This window comes from Passer montanus, unplaced genomic scaffold, assembly GCF_014805655.1.
Source record: "Passer montanus isolate IOZ18808 unplaced genomic scaffold, ASM1480565v1 scaffold10, whole genome shotgun sequence".
Classification (NCBI taxonomy): Eukaryota; Metazoa; Chordata; class Aves; order Passeriformes; family Passeridae; genus Passer; species Passer montanus.
Genome location: NW_024356505.1, coordinates 8,669,334 through 8,685,805, shown reverse-complemented (window position 1 = coordinate 8,685,805; position 16,472 = coordinate 8,669,334). Strand labels below are relative to the sequence as shown.

The following is a 16,472-nucleotide window of genomic DNA, read 5'->3' as shown; positions in this document are numbered from 1 at the left end:
TATATTAACTTTTGTCTTGGTTCTGGCAAGAGCAGGGTTTTGCAGTACCCAGGAGGTGGCATGGGCAGGGCCCAGGTGTGTTTCTATACCATGTCATGTCACTACAAAAGCAGAGAGAAGGGAGCCTTTTTTTGGGAAGAAGGGGTTTTTTCTGGTCAAGTAAGTGTGGCAGAGGGAGGGGTTGGGTAATGCTGGCTCTGATCTGGAGGGAGTGGTTGGTTATTATCTGTTGTTAGGGTTTGTGCAGTGAGCAAGAACGTTTCTTTTCTTGTCTTGTCATTGTTTTTTTTCTTGTCATTAGCATCATTGCTGTTACTGTTCATTTTTCTTACCTCATTGGTGTTTCCAGTAAATTGTTCTTATCTTTATCTTTTGTGCCTCCAGCTCTCCTCTCCATCCCACTGCATCCCACTGCAGGGATGAGGGAGGGAAGAGGGGAATCAGCTAGTGAGCTGTGTGTGCCATGCAATGGTTTCAGTGGGAAAACTCAACTGGAAAATACCATTCCTAAACCAGGACAGCTTTCTAGAAAGATGATGTTAAGGAAGCATTTTAAGAAACATAATCCACTAGCTGATGAACATTTACAAAGACATCCTCCAAAAATGAAGGCCAAAAGGGAAGTAATGGCAGAACTGAAACTTTGGGAAGTTGATGCGGATTCATCATCACAGGCTTCCCAATGGCACTCACATCACTATCAAGCAACTGAACAAGAACTATGTTAGAAATTAATTTGAGGGGTGCTGGAAGCTAATACTGGCTGCAACAAATTAGAGTATGCCAATAAAAGGGTGAAAAGCAGACGATGTTAGGATCAGTGCATAAGAAAGAGAAACGACCCTTCTAGTGCATTAACAGTGCAAGAGTACATTTGTCAAGACTGCATTTTAGTCACTGTACAACAATTTATTAACTCACAACACAAAAAACCTAAGCCAGCTAAATAGGTCTGATTTGCCCAAGCACACTAAGTAGCTACATACGACTGCCAGATGAGTTTTAAATATCACTTACTTTAACTGCTTTGTTTACAAGTATCATAACTTTCTAACAGCAGGAAAATTATATTTAGAAAAAAATATAAAAAGAGATACAAGAAGAGGTATGCATCTACACTTTCAGGACTGGCATATTAATGAATTTGAAATCACTATGGTACTGACCATGTAGGCTTTCTACCTTCAGTTTAAGGGGAATAATGAAGGGGAACTGGGATTCTTAAGACCTTTTTATAGTCCACACTTTCTTAATTTTCCTAGTACGTTATGAGGAAAAAACACCTTCAAAAGCCCCTAAACAATCAACAATCCTAGCTGGGCCACTATTAGGCAATTCCTTGAAACCAGTGCACCCAAGCTGTTTTTAAAAGCATGCTGTCTCAGTGTATTCCCTGAGGGGTTTATCCTCTATTTGTCCCGCACCTGTGTTACTGTGGTGATGAAATGGTCACAGCACCTCTCACTTCTGTTTAGCTGGAAGAGAACATCTGAAGGTCTTGGGAACAGGGAACCAGTAACTGAGGGAAGGTAGGACTTACCACTTGAGCAGTGGTACACCTTTATGTCAAATTATTACAATCATTAAGTCATATGACAAACCACAGAACTGCCTTGAACAACTCTATACAAGGCTCAGCAAAATGTGCTATGAATGTAACTTCACATATTTCCTATATAATTTTAAAACTGTAACAATGAAAACTGCATGAATGGTATCTTGAAGAAAAACATTTACGAACTTGCTAGCCCCTTAAATAACATTTACCTGTAGTCTTGGGGCTGCAAAAATATAAAGAGATGTTTATAAATACCTGATAAATTAAATAAATAAAAGAAAAACTTAAAATAATTTATTTAAAGATAGAAAACAAAACCCCCACCAGTTTTGCAGAAGGAATTTTTTCCTGCTGGAATATTAGTTGCTGCTCTTGTTCCTTTTGCTACAGAGCTGTAAATATCTTTCAACTGATCCGTTGATTTTGTTTTCACCAAAATTACAAGCTTATTCAAACCGTGCTGCTTAAGTTTAACTTTTTATTTTTATGGTCCTTCAGAGATTGCTACACAATCTGACCAAAGCAGAACCCTAAGTGTCTTTCAAACTGAGAACCAGGCACAAAATCATCTTACCAGCCATTGTAGTTTTAGTAGCCACCGCTTAATTAAGACACAGTAGTTTCAGACTTACACTGTCTTACATCTATAACATGGTATCAATTTAGCCCTAGTAAGTTTGCACTTCTATGTCCTTCTCTTCTGTATCCACCTTTCTTTTATTTTTAAATAGTCCCCAAATGCCATACCTTTACAATCTATATGCACCATAATTTACTTTACTGACTGTTAGAGCAGCTTTAAACACCCAAATAGATTTACTTTTGGTATCTGCACAGTGATTTAATCAGTTATTTGTGTTTGTTTATGGATACATATGGTTAGAGTTAGAAAAAGTACCACTACCTATTAGTCTTCACTCCTTAGTCCAAGCAATTTTCTTTACAGTTTTATACTGAAGTTCTTTTCTGCTTTTCTAACAAAGAGCAAAGGGAACTATTAAACAATTACAATTACACTTGGGATCTTACTCTGAGACAGATTAATTCTTCACAGGTTTGTGGTTGATTTGTAATGGCCTATAACATATTGTTCATATTAAATAAGATACAATTTAAAACCATTCTCAGTGTGAAACAATAAAAATGTTATAAACCCCTGAAATTCAATTACTGGATTACAAGACTTGATTCTGGCTAACCCTAACATCTCAGTACTTTTTTTTTTAAACTCTAAAGTTGAAGGGATATGGAAGTCACACACCAGGCATGCTTCCCACTGACTATTCAGTAATATACATGAGAAAATAATTAAGACTATGTATGAAACATTTATCTAGTCATTGAAATTAGCAGAAACATGAATCCACTCATGAGCCCAAGGAAAAGGCAGGCACAGAGACTATGGCTACTGGCCTTAAGTAACAGGAGGAGCCCTCATGTGCCACCAAGGACAGTGCCACAGGTTTGCTCCTCACTGACCAACACACATGGGATGAATCCAGTCAGGCTTTCAGTGAAGGCAGCTTGTCAGCATGTCTGTTCTCAAGAGAGACCAAAAATCTCTCCAGAGACAGGCTCACGGACTCCAACACAGAACTCCACCTGACAGTAAAAGGGTTCTGTGGAGGTACCTGCTTTGCACATAATCTCCTCTCCCACAGCCTCCTCTGCACTCCATAGGTGACACAATACCAACTTGTTTTCATTAGGAAAAACTTAACTGATGGTTACTGACATCTACCTCACTACCAACCTCTTTCTACACAGCAGGGATAAACCACGTGCTGCATTAGATAGTCTGATTTAAGATACCCATTTTAACTCAGAGAACTGTCCTTTTCCTCACTGGATACTTACTCTTAGTGAGTACTTCGTACTTACTTGGAAGTTGTTGCTTCTTTTTTAGATGTGAGAAGGTTTATTCACCCAAGACTTCACACATATTGTGCCTTCCCTATTAGCTGCTCACGCATTATGTGATTTCTACCACCTTTAGCCATAGAGCAGTTTTAAATAATAGTGCCTTATTAGCATTGCCATTCTGCCTGCATACAAACTTGTGAGTTTGGAATGCTTAAACAAAATTACATTTAAAAACATCCAAAACCAAAAATCACTTCTCCAGACTGTCAGTGGCAACAGCCTCAATTCAGCCCCACTTAATCTTCCATCAATATGTATAAGTCATATCTAGCTAGACAGAAATACAAGAGAAAGATAAAAGTCTAATTGAGATATGTTTCTGTCATTAGCTGTACTGCCAGTGAAGCACCCATCACTTTTGGACTGGAGCTGGGTGAAACATTGCAAAAACACATACACAGAACTGTACAAGGCAGAAGACTCAGCTGTAATAAGATTATAATAAATGTTCATATAATAAAATTATTATAATTGATGTCCATTAAGAAGATGGAAAGTTCAAAATAAAAATAAAATCTGTTGCATTCTTTTAGCAGTGAGACTATTCACTACTACAAGCACCTAGTGGTAAGATTACCCTAATCTCAAAAATGTTGATAAATCAGCATTTCATAAACAAAACATAGCACAGTTGAACATAAATACTGTACCTTATTTCATGTCATAAGACATTCATGAACATCTTCACTTGCCACAGACACTGAATAGAAGTATTCAGTACTCAAATAAGCAGTTTATGGATGAAAAGCATTGTTTCAGAAATGGTGACTAAATAAGTTAAATCTAAAGAACCTAAAGTATTTCCCTTAATCATCACTGTTTATATGGACCTTGAAAAATTATTTACTCAAAGCACAAAACACATCAAAACAAATCAAAATTAATGTTTAAGAAGTGAAGAGTATTCATATTGTCTGGGCAAAATTAGAAAATATAATCAGTTTCAGCACGGGTATTTTGAAGGTGTAACTGTGTAGGTGAAACAGAATTAGGCAAAGCTCGTACAACACCCATTTGCCCTCTGTTCCCTTCCCCCCCCATGGTAAAATGTAAGGAGAGGAACTGCAGGCTTGGGGAGGTCCTCAGGATGAGGGCTGAAGAACTGCCCAAGTTGCAGCACTTGCTCCACTCTTGCTCTCTGACACCCTCTTCTAAACAAACAAGGAACAGGGCAAAACATTTTATGCTTGAAGAAAGGAAAATGAGAACCCACTAAACTCTTGAAGATGAAGCTGAATAACGCTGCTGAATCTTGGATATGCTAAAAATAAAAATCAGTTTCTATCAGTACCAGCAAAGCTACCTGAATATCACATTTCTGAAAACTACTGAAGTGTACCAAAGTATTTAAATAATACTTTGCATTCATTCTATTAGACTGCATCAACCACCTTCTCCAAATTATCTTTGGGCCTTTATTTCATGCCATATCCAAAGTTTACCATTTTAATTACTTAAATTGATGACAAGTAGAGGAAATACTTGTTTAGCTAAGTGATAAATTAGCTGCCCTGTGAAGTCAAATTGATTAAAACGACCTCACTTAAAGCAAGTGTCTGATGCAGTAATGGTCTTATGCATGTTTTGTTAAGTTTGACAGCATCATGTTATGAGGGTTCACAACTCTGCCCCTCATCTGTGGCTTATGAAGTAATCAAGCATGTTAGAACACCCAAGTGAGGATTTTTCAGAATGTGAAAACATTTTAAAGAAGGTAAGAAATTAAAGATTAGGAGAATAAACATGCATTGTGTTTATTTAAAGCAATGAAGCACAAATGTCTTCCAAATCATCTAGAAGCAGCCCCATATCATGGGTTGTCTTGCACTGGCCAAATTAAATTATTCATCCTGAAACAAGAATTTAAAAAAAGAAAAAAAAGAAAAAGCATGCTAACTAGAGGGCTGAGTAAAAGACAGTCCTGAATATGAACTTTGGAAAATGAAGACATGAGGACCATTTGATCTGTTTCAAGCTGGATATTTTGCCAGAACACTCATTAATAGGTATTTTTGAAAAATCTGTTCTTACCTATAGTATTCAATGCTTTCTTCTTTGCTCTAGGAGTGATTTTTACTTAGGCCACAGAGACCATCAATCTCACAGCACTGTGATCTTCCGCTATCCATCACTTGAGCTCTTTACTACCACCATCTCTATTTAAATACAGAAGATACTAGTCCCAGTGCCGCCAAGAGAAAAACCCCCAAAAAACTCCACCAACCCAAACAACCCTCCTACACACACAGAGCAGCTCAAAACCAGCTAAGATTCCTACTCAGCCACTTCCACAGGTTGCCACCACCCACTGAAAATACATGCCTAGGGAAGAAGACTTACTAAGTCTAAAGAAAAGTGCACAATTTGACTAACTTTGGATAGGATAAACGAAGTCTGTTTTCTTTTATAAAATGTATCAGATTATATCATTAAAATAGAATGATGCAAACATAAAAAAATGGTCTAACTTGGTGGAGCAGATTAATATGAACATCAGCTGGGATCCAGAACAAAACAAACAAGATCATGCCATTGATGGACAGGTTATCAGCCAGTCTGATGGTCATGAAATGCAATTAATTTCTTTTGTCCCATTTAATAAGATTTCCCGCATTTTAACTTCTGCCTGTCTGATCTCTAATACAAAAACAGAGTTACATTGAACTTTAAATAAGTTAATTAAGTATTAAAATCAATCATGTGAAAGTCTTAATATTTAATATTGTTAGATTGTATATCAAAGTGGTTTTATTATTTATTTACTCCAAACCTTTCCAGAATACTTCATGTGGCAACAGGGAGTCTGTATCTCACAAGATAAATGCATTTACAATGCCAAATAAATTATATATAAAAGCATTTGTCTTAATACATGTCATTCAATATTAAATATCACCCATTGGTACCACCCTGAAACCCTAATCCATTTTTACCAACCGCACATTTGTATTATTCAAATGTTGTCTATTAAATAGTTGTCTCGAGAGCCAGGGTAAAGGAATACATACCTAAGAACAATTATCATAGGGGCTTTGAAGCACTGTCTACAGTTTTAACCCTACAACTTTCATGTCTTACCAGTACTTAAACATGCAAAGTATAAATTCAGTAGTGAATTAAAATGTCAGGGATAAGAAACAACACAAATAGCCTGGGACCATGGCAATGTATTCTCTTAGTAATTCACATGATAGTTGGGGAAAAAAAAAGACAAAAAACTTTTCCTTAAACAAAAACTTAAAATTCTATTAATTTCAAAGATAGCTATGGACTTGTTACAAACAGGGAACAATTTGCTGATTTTCAGTTTTCTTGAGGTTATGTGATTCTGCAAGAAACACTAGTTTGACTAAGGAAGAAAAACTTGAATAATGCAGAGAGGATCAAAATCCTTATGTCATGTTGGCCACTAAGTTTTATAGCCACGGCCCACTCTCCTCCAGGTTAATAATGTTTCTCAAGATGGAATGCTCTGAACAGTGTAATCTGACATGAATGGCTAAACAACAACTCTCTTCTGCACTGAAATTGATGAAAATGAAAGTATAAAGGGTATCAACCATCTTAAATACCTGATGCTATACTTATATGTTCAGTACAGTCTCACCCAAAAAAACCCCAAAAAACAAAACTAAACCAAAAAACATATAACCCCCCAATAAAACAACATCAAAAAAACCCAACAAAAAAACCCCAAACAACAACAAAAAAACCCCAAAAAAAGAAAATAACAAACCCACCCAACCAAAAAAGACAAAATAGCCAGCCAAAGCAAGCCTTCATTTTGCAGTTTGAATTGCCAAAAAACCAAAAAATAAAATCAAAAACCCCACAGCTTTAACATAGAACTACAGCTATTCTTAATGCAAACCTATGTGACAGATCCACTGTGAGGCTGTTAAGAGAACACAATTTTGATCTAACACCGACTGCAAAAAAGAAATACCAGCAACCAAAAAGAAGTTCCGAAATCAACAGCTAAATGTAGCCAGTGCCCTGAACATTCCTCCACCCACAAAAACTATGTTTAGCACCAGATGTGAAAATGTTATGTTGATGCATTTTCACATTTCTTCCTTTCAACTGAAGTCTCCAATAAAAGCTCCTTGTAGTCAGAACAGTTGATAAAAATGAGATGCGTAAATCCCTCCGCACTTTCTGACATGGCTAAGGCCTGAGCTGAAATACTGTATCCGTCTTTAACCAGACAGCACAGGAACAGGACCAGTTACTGCAGTCCAGCGAGAAGCAAGTAGACCTATTAAGAGCATAGAAAATATAACCTATGACATAAAAGTGAAAGAAACAATGTTTTGCCTTAGTGAAGGTGAAAGAAAAATGCTATAGGAGTTCAAATCAACTCATCATTCAACTAAAAATTGACTCCATCTTCTGAGAGTGATCCAGAGGTGGTAAAAATCCTATTCCATATTAAAAAGATTCAAAGAACTGTAAACTCATTAAATGAAGGAAATACTTTGTTTTATTTTAGAATGTAATTTATCTACCTGGTTACAAAACAGTTCAACATAATTTAAATTAAAGCTTTGTTCTTCCAAATATGGTTAGGTTTACTGCTGTTTATGGTATGCTTTTAAGTATTTAAGAGTTTTACTTTCAGAAACACACAGGCACCATGCTATGCTACACACTTTATGTTTTAGTAATACAAATGTAACTCAAAGGGCCAAAGAACGTCAAGACTGAAAGAAATCATCAAAACAGTGAACTGGAAAAAATGGCAGCTTAGCCTGCAGCCTTACCCAAAATGATAGTAACTAACTTAGACACTAAAAGTGAAGTAAGTTTCTAGGATATCACAGCTTTAAAGCAGTAAGCAATTAATCTTGGATTCAGCCTTTATTCTTTCACTATTTTTAGAAAACAGTTTCCTACAGGGGTTGACAGAATTTTTATAGAAACACCAGCATGGTTATGCACGCACAGAAGCATTTACATCAAATCTTTCTCTTCTAGTTTTCTCTTCTAGATATGCAGATGCTAAAGCAGCATGGTATCATGCTGAGGTACAAAGAAAGTTGGTGGAAACCTCATTTGCTAAAGAATATGAGAATTTCATAGGCAGTTCAAAGGAGCAGAGAGGCAGAATTTGTTTCATGCCATACAATGAAGTTTCTATATGACATGAAGATCCATAACCCATGTTTGCCTATGTGATTCAATCCTGATGAGTGGATTCAAATCGGACTTACACAGGAAAACCTGAAATCTGATTCTGCTGCAGTGCAATGACTGCAGACTGCAAGGATTTACCACTACTTCTGCCGAGAGGAACTGCAGCTTACTTATGACTAAAAGTCATACTCAAAGGAAAAAAGGCTCCAAATAGGGCTACCCCTGGTAAAAAAATATGCTGAAACTTCTTCCCTTGAATGCTCCCTCTCATACCCAAAGGCTCAGTCTGTGTAAGGCACAGTATTTCTGTCATGTACAGCCTGCTCACATTGCGGCTTTTCAGCCTTGCCACATCAGCAGTAACAAAAGCAGGATGCATAGGAGCACCTCTAGAAGCTCAGTATTTTTGTACAATGGTTATTCATACCTAGGATGTAGTGAGTTTCAAACAGAAGTATCTAAATGAAAGGAAATAAAATAAAATACCTCAGTGTTTTTGCACAATGGTTATTCAGACCTAGGATGTAGTGAGGTTCAAACAGAAGTATCTAAATTAAAGGAAATAAAATAAAATACCTCAAGCAAAGGAAACCTCCAAGACTTGTAAATATAAGCTATGGATGAAACCTGCTAACTTAGCAGGTAATTGACTGCACGAAGATATTATATCAAGATACCATTTCTGCTATGAGTAACTTTCTTAATTTTACTCAGGGTTTTTGTGGCAGGAACGTATCACTTCATTCCATGCTACTAAAAAGATGACAGGACAGGTTCTTCCTCTCACAGCAAGTTCACTCTGCTGCTCAATACATCCTGATGCACTGCTTTTGTTTCTGGTAGTCAAGAACTCTTAGTACTAATTCCTGCCAAGGTTCATAATATTATAAATGGGAGAAAATTATAGTGCAATAATGCTCCTTCTTTAATAATTTGATCTCTTAATACAGTGTTATCTATTACAACTTATTTTCCTCTCTCTTCCTACTCTCATATTTTTTATTAAAAATTTTGAGCAGCTGGATGAAATGTTCTCCACTTTCCTGTACATGGTCATCAAACTCCTTGCTGAAGTCTTCAGACATAGAGAAGCCAGGCTGATAAAATCCCTGTAGCATAATGATTTCTATAATGCACTGCTACTTAGAGGCATTTATTCCTCCTAAAAAATTTTCTGGGCAGTCCTTGCTGCTTGCCAGACCATGTAAAACACAGGCACAGAAGTCCCCAGTGCAAGCAGCATGGTACATCAAGCACACTGCCTGTACCACCTCAAAACCTGAAACATGAAGCTCTTAAACAGCAAGCAGGAAAGCAGTATTTTGCAAGGTTATATAGGAGTAGAAATCTGGCTATTAAAAATATATTTAATTTTGCAGAACTTTACCATCAATTTATAGTAACAATAAGAATTTGTAAAATAAATCAATTCAGAAATACAGATAAAATACACTGTTAAAAGGGGGACAATATGTGAGTTGCAATTAAAAGGGGTTTCTTGGATTGGCAGTAAATTTGTTGTCACCAACTACTTCTATTTTCTTTACCTTAAGTCCTAGGTTGGTTTTGCTTTAGAAGTGGGCCAGCACATACTGCACAGCAAGAAACAAAAGCCTGGTCTTGCAGGACATTGGTGGACAACACGTAAGTAACAGAACAAGACCTTAGGTCTTGATGGCTAAGACATCCATTGCCCTGAGATTTATATATGCTCCTCTGCTCTGGGGAATGAGAGCAGAACAGTAGGCAGATTCTCTAAAGCTTTTTGATTTTTATTAGATAATACAATAGATTGATGGCTCCTAAATAAGTTAAGCTTTGTTGAGTGCTTTCTCTAATTCAGCAACCACCATGACATGACTGAATCTCCCAGTGTTCCCTGAATACCAAGTTTTGTTGTATGTAATCACCAAAAATAACTGGAATTCCTTCAAAACAGTAAGTAGATTTGAAGAATTGTATTGGAACAACAGCTGTCATTATACCTCACAGAAAGCTGACAACAGCTTTGAGGCTAAGCTTTTAAGCCCATTTTATTAAAAAAAAAATATAACTGATGTAAACAAGTTATGGTTAGAAACCCCCCTTGATTAAATTTTTCTTGTTTTTAAAAAGCCTTATCAGATAGTTTTCTTGTCTGTGCTAGACAGACCAGCATGCCTTTTTAAGAATATTTAAGGTAAATATCTCAATATCTGAATCATGAAAACATTCTGAATCCTCCTGGACAAAATAGCTGTTTTCACATCCTTCTTTCCAATTTTTTTTTTTCTTTTTCTGTCCTTCTGGCCGAATGTATTAGTTTCTCTCTTGCCCAACACACGGAAGACCATTCTGCAAAAAGGCAGCTTTCAGATTTCTTTTTCCTGATATAGACTGTATGATCTCAACCTGGCTACAAGCAAAAGCCTAGAAAAAAAGTTCTTTTTGCTATGTTGTTGCATTTCTGCTAATAGTTGAGATAGAGAAGTGCCCTAGTTGAGGCAGAGAAGTGACCTACCTAACAGTGGCCAGGCTCTGGACCACTCAGTGCATTAAGAAGAATGGAATCAGAATTTTGAACTGCATCCAGAAGTAAATGGAAAGAAACCAAGCATATAGAATATAGGTGTGATCTGTTCTCACTTATCTTTCTTACTTAATAGTAAGGCTGTGCATCTTGGGGCACCTAAAATTAGTAGTTGCTTTTGAAATTCTGGTCATGTATTATTCATCTTTTTCTCCTAAAAGGAAGACAGAAGATGGCAGTAGCAGGTGTTCATAGCTTCCTGATGGAAAAGGAGGAAGAAGTTGACCAAGGAGATAGATCTTTCTTCAAAAGAGGGGTAACAGACAAAGATTGCCTAGCTGAGATGACTGTTCTGTCAAACACATATCACAATTCCACCTGTTGCCAAGAAGGCTTGAAGGCAGCAGATCCTCTGCCTACTCATCCAAACTCTTGTGTTTTGGAAGTTCCTGTTCTTTACTGGGGAAGAAAAAGGGAATTCCTGCTCTGTTTTAGCAGCCACACTTATGAGCAAACTACTGAATATAACAAATCCAGATAACTAATATTAATTATTCATCAGTTTTGGGTTAGAGATTTTGACAGCATCTGATCAGAAATTAATCTCAAAACACAAAGATAATTGAAATAAAATTATTTAGAAAGGCAGGAAATCACTCCTTTACTATGCCATTCCAAGTCCGCTTGCTTTCTCTCAAAGAGCCCTACATAAGACTCCCTCCACCCATTTAAAAACTGAACACAAGTATTTTTAACATTAACATTTATTTCTAACAAATGCATCTCATATATCTGTGTGAAGTTAGTCTGTTATATCCCTGCCTCCTTTAAATGCAATATAGACTCCATATTTAGTGTAGCTCTCTCACTGCACTGATGTCAGAAACACTAATGAAGAAAAGATATACCTTCCAAAGATATACACACAGCCTGCCCTATAAAAGGTAACACAGGTGACAAAAGAATATTTTAACTAAAACTGTTTGGATTCTCAAAGCCAGTAGGAATGACCATGAGAGATCTACAGGAATGAACAAGATTTTCAATTTGTCGGGTTGTTTTTTTTTTCATGGAGCATCATTTGAACACTGAGCTCTTCAGCTCACAGATAAAACGCTTTAGACCTTCTCCTCACCTTAACTCCACATGTTAAACTTTTATACCTATTTTTTCCAAAAAATGGCTACTTTCATGGATATGTGTCAAGCTGTCAAACCTCTTCTTCTGATTCATAGTATTAATGATCTTTAAGAGAGCATCTGAAACATCTACACTGATTTTCCTTCCCACTGTTGCCTTGGTGTGACAGATGTGTGAAAACTTCTTAAACTTTAATACAGCAATTATTTAATTTCAGATCAGTTTCCTGAATAAAAGGCACACACAGTCTGCCATAACCATCCCAGGACTTACTCCTGCATGTCACTCCTCTACGACTTCAAATCAATTTACTCATTTTTATTCTAGTTTATATTTAGATAGTCCATCATGAAAGAGCCCAGAACTTTTAGCCTAACCCAGGTCCTCTTTATGCCATATGTGTATGCAATCTACTACATCAATCAAAACGACTCACAGTTCAGATGATGTGTACACAAATAAATGTACTTTACCTAGAGGTCAAAATGATTTCTGTAAGAGCACAGAATATTCTCTTGTTTTTAGCTACCTCCCACAACCATGAAGTACAAAAATTTAACAAGCTGCAAAATAACAAACTGAGCACCATACATCGAGTTTCTTTAGTGTCACGCTAGGAATGCTATAATTATAATCAAGAATACACTTCACTTTTAACTCTGTTTTTACTGTATCTTTCTACCTTGTGGCCTGTGGTGGCCTATACCAGTTTTATAAAAAAATATGGTTAGGAGGGAGGAAAGGGTAAAAAAACCAAAAACCAACCCAACTTTAAAAAAAACCAATTCTGCTACTCTGAGATCATATGTGCAGGAACTGAGGTGTGGATCTTGGCTTTTTAAGATAGTGCTTATATGTTTTGCCCTTACTCCCGTCTCAGTTTTTGCAACCACATAATACTGTCTGGGGTGATCACCATGACAGTGGATAAATTAGGATTTCACTACCATTAAATATGAATTGCTTCTTAACAAGGCTACGAATCAGCGTAGCTCTTATTTGATGGAGCTGAAAAACTTTCAAACCTGCAGTACAATAGGTAGGATTTTTAAAAAGTGTTTTAGAAATGTTAAAAAATAATATAGGCTGAAATGTATACATATCAATTCACTGGTTACATGAAGAGAAAACTGCCACACAAATGCACCGAAAAAAGCAGAAATATTTCTCTAAACATGGTAGGAAAAACAGATTGCTGAAATGTTGATGATCCACTTTTATGGTTATTTTTATCTGGACAGCAAACTTCTTTCTTTCATAGACATTGAACAATATTGCATCCAATGAGCATAGAAGTTATCTAAAAAAGCCACATGATTTATTCTTTGTTCTATTTGACTAAGAAAATAAACCTATACAGCAGAAATAAAAAAGGAATGGACATATTATACACCTGACAATTCAATTAAATTACTGTCTCATATATGCATGTGGAAAATAGTTTCTGAACTTGTCATGAGAAAGTGGAGAGGTTGAAACCTGGCTACTCTGAAACTCCCGTTCATTGGATCAGCTTGGAGAGCCAGACTCAGTGCTCTGATGTCCACGTGCCAGGGCCACTGCCCTAGGTTCATAAGGAGCCCTTACCCTGAGACGTTTTAATCTTGTTTGCTCATCTGAGTCCACTACATAACTATTTCAGGAACCTTTTTGTATTTCAGTATTATGCATATTTCTGAGATTTGGGAATGTAATTTAAATATACTGTATTTTATTGTGACTTGTAGGTATTCAATTAGATGGCCACACTTGTCCACCTCACATTAATCTCTGGAAAATGATTAATATATACCAGTTGCTGTATAATGATTTACTGAAATATGCAAATAAAAATATTCAAAGGACCTTCACTGATTTTATGACAATGAAACCCATTGTGATTGTGATATTCCAAACAACCCTAATTCTTATTTTCTTAAGTGTATGCATATACAGTGAAACAGAAAAGTATAATCTTACTTTCTTTACAAGAAAATAGCATTTGAGTTGGAAGCCTAAATGTCAGCCCTGAACATTATAAAATTATACAGAATAAGGAGGAAACAGGGCTGATAGTGCATATAAATATGACAGTGTATTAGGCTGCATTTAATTACCAGTTCAAACAACAACCTGATCTAACCTTTGACAAGTAAAATAAATGTTCTGAATAATTTAACCAAAGCAAACATTTGCTGTTAAATGCTGGCTAATTATAGTAAGAGTTGTACTGAGAGGGGGAAAAAACCCAAAAGAGATGGTAATTTATACACTTCTCCTGCAATTGCTACTGCAAAAGCTATTCCTTGAAACCCTTGAATTTTTTTCCATGCGGGATAGCTATTAAGTATCTACTTCTGGAAAAAAGAAAAATCTGTCTGTATTTAAAGGAAGAAGCAGCACAGGAAAATAAGAAACACTCCAAATACAGAAGTAAAGTAACATTAGTTTCAAGAATATCCATCTTTTCTGTGGATGGCTTTGTGATATAAAAGGTCTGTGTTTGAAATGTCCTGTACCACAATGAAAAATAAGAAAGGGTAGAATAGTGATTAAGTCTTTTTCAAAGTGTCAGTGAAAAATCACACAAGAGCCTCATTATAGGATATGGGAGCACAGTTCTTGCACTTTTGAGAAGAGTAATAAAGAAACCTAAATTGTTTCTTTACATAAATATGAGATCAGCAGTTAAATGACATAAATAAAACGCAGAGATTCTTTAAAAACAACCCCACCCAAAACATGTAATGATGAAATAATTCCACCACTGTGACTTTTTCAGATTTAGTATTATAGCCAGATATATTATCCATGTGAAACACTGAGCTTGTTTCAAAAAGAACCTAAATATCTCAGAAAAACAAGCGTTTAAAGTCAGCATGCTTTGAATATCAGAGCATCAAACCCCAAGAAATAGAAACCAATAGAAAAAAAAGCATACAGGCTTTCCAGTTGTAGGCTATTTATAAAGAAATTAATGGGTTTTGCTATCTTTGGGCCAGGAGTTTCACTTATTTATGTGATCTAAAGTTATCAGGAGCATCAGCTGTCTATTTCCATGCACAATAACTATGATTCAGAAGAATCAGAAGACCATGAAAATTTCACAGACAAGTAATGTATAGTAAACGAAAGAAGCCTATAAATCCCTAATCTTGAATATATATTAATATTTGAAGGCTTTATATAATCTGAAAAATAAAAAGTGAAAACCATTAAAAATATTAAAACTGACTCTAAGTATGCTCCCCTCTTTTCCCAAAAGTAATTTGTGTGCAGATAAGTTCTGGCCACCAGTTTCCAGGAGAAACATATTATTTTTAAGTTACCTTTTATATTTTCATAAATATTTAAACTCTCCCTGAAATTTTAAATATGTTTATAGAGACACAGATGCTAACATTCTTAGCCTCTTACAATGAAAAAATATGAATTAAACTGTTTTTTGCATACTGTAAGAGAAACAATTTGTAAAAGAAGCAAAAAATAAATTCACCAAAAAAATTTATCAAAAATTGTTCACTGTAATGAGTCAGGTGGAGTCATGAAACAGAAGTGGATTTTCTATGTTTAAGTGTAAAATGAATATTAGATAATTGAGTTTGAAGGTCATTACTACTCTTGCTCCATAGTTCAGGACAAACTCCTTAAGCAAAACAAAGTAGTAAAGAGCTTGACAAGATCCATGCCTGACACTGGAGAAATCCAAGTACAAAAATAATTTTACACTGTGTCCACTGCTTCATGTCAAATGGACAGTGATATGCACTGTTTTTTCTTATGCTGAGGCATCCATAAAAACATAATCAGCTGTATTTGGACAGGACAAAGGAAATCTGAGGCAGTCACTAGTAAATGCAATGAATCAACTCTTCCCTGTTATTGCACTGCACATAAAACTGGCATTTAAGCACAAAACTGGAACAGACCTTCTCTAGAGTTGTTATATTTGTGCTCTGCACTTGAAATGTTACCAGGTCAGTAAGGCAAATTTCACTAAAAGGAGGTATCTTTACCTTTTTGTGAATTAAAAGGCAACAAGAAATAAAAGTAGCCACTCAATACTAAAATTTTCTCTTCTCAAAAATACTTATATTTTAGATAAAAAATGAAATCAACAAAACCATCCAGGTCGCAGGTTGTGAGGGCTGATGGGAAGATAAAAATACAGTAATTTATATTTAAGTAATTAAATCTCATAAAAACACTGGCAGAGATGCTAGTCTA

The 16,472-nt window shown here is 35.9% G+C and overlaps 1 protein-coding gene across 6 annotated transcripts in view; it reads right to left on the bottom strand.

The window, feature by feature from the left end:
• Positions 1-16,472, bottom strand: part of TBC1D5 (TBC1 domain family member 5) — a 316,631-nt gene that overhangs the window by 190,199 nt on the left and 109,960 nt on the right. The window lies entirely within an intron of this gene.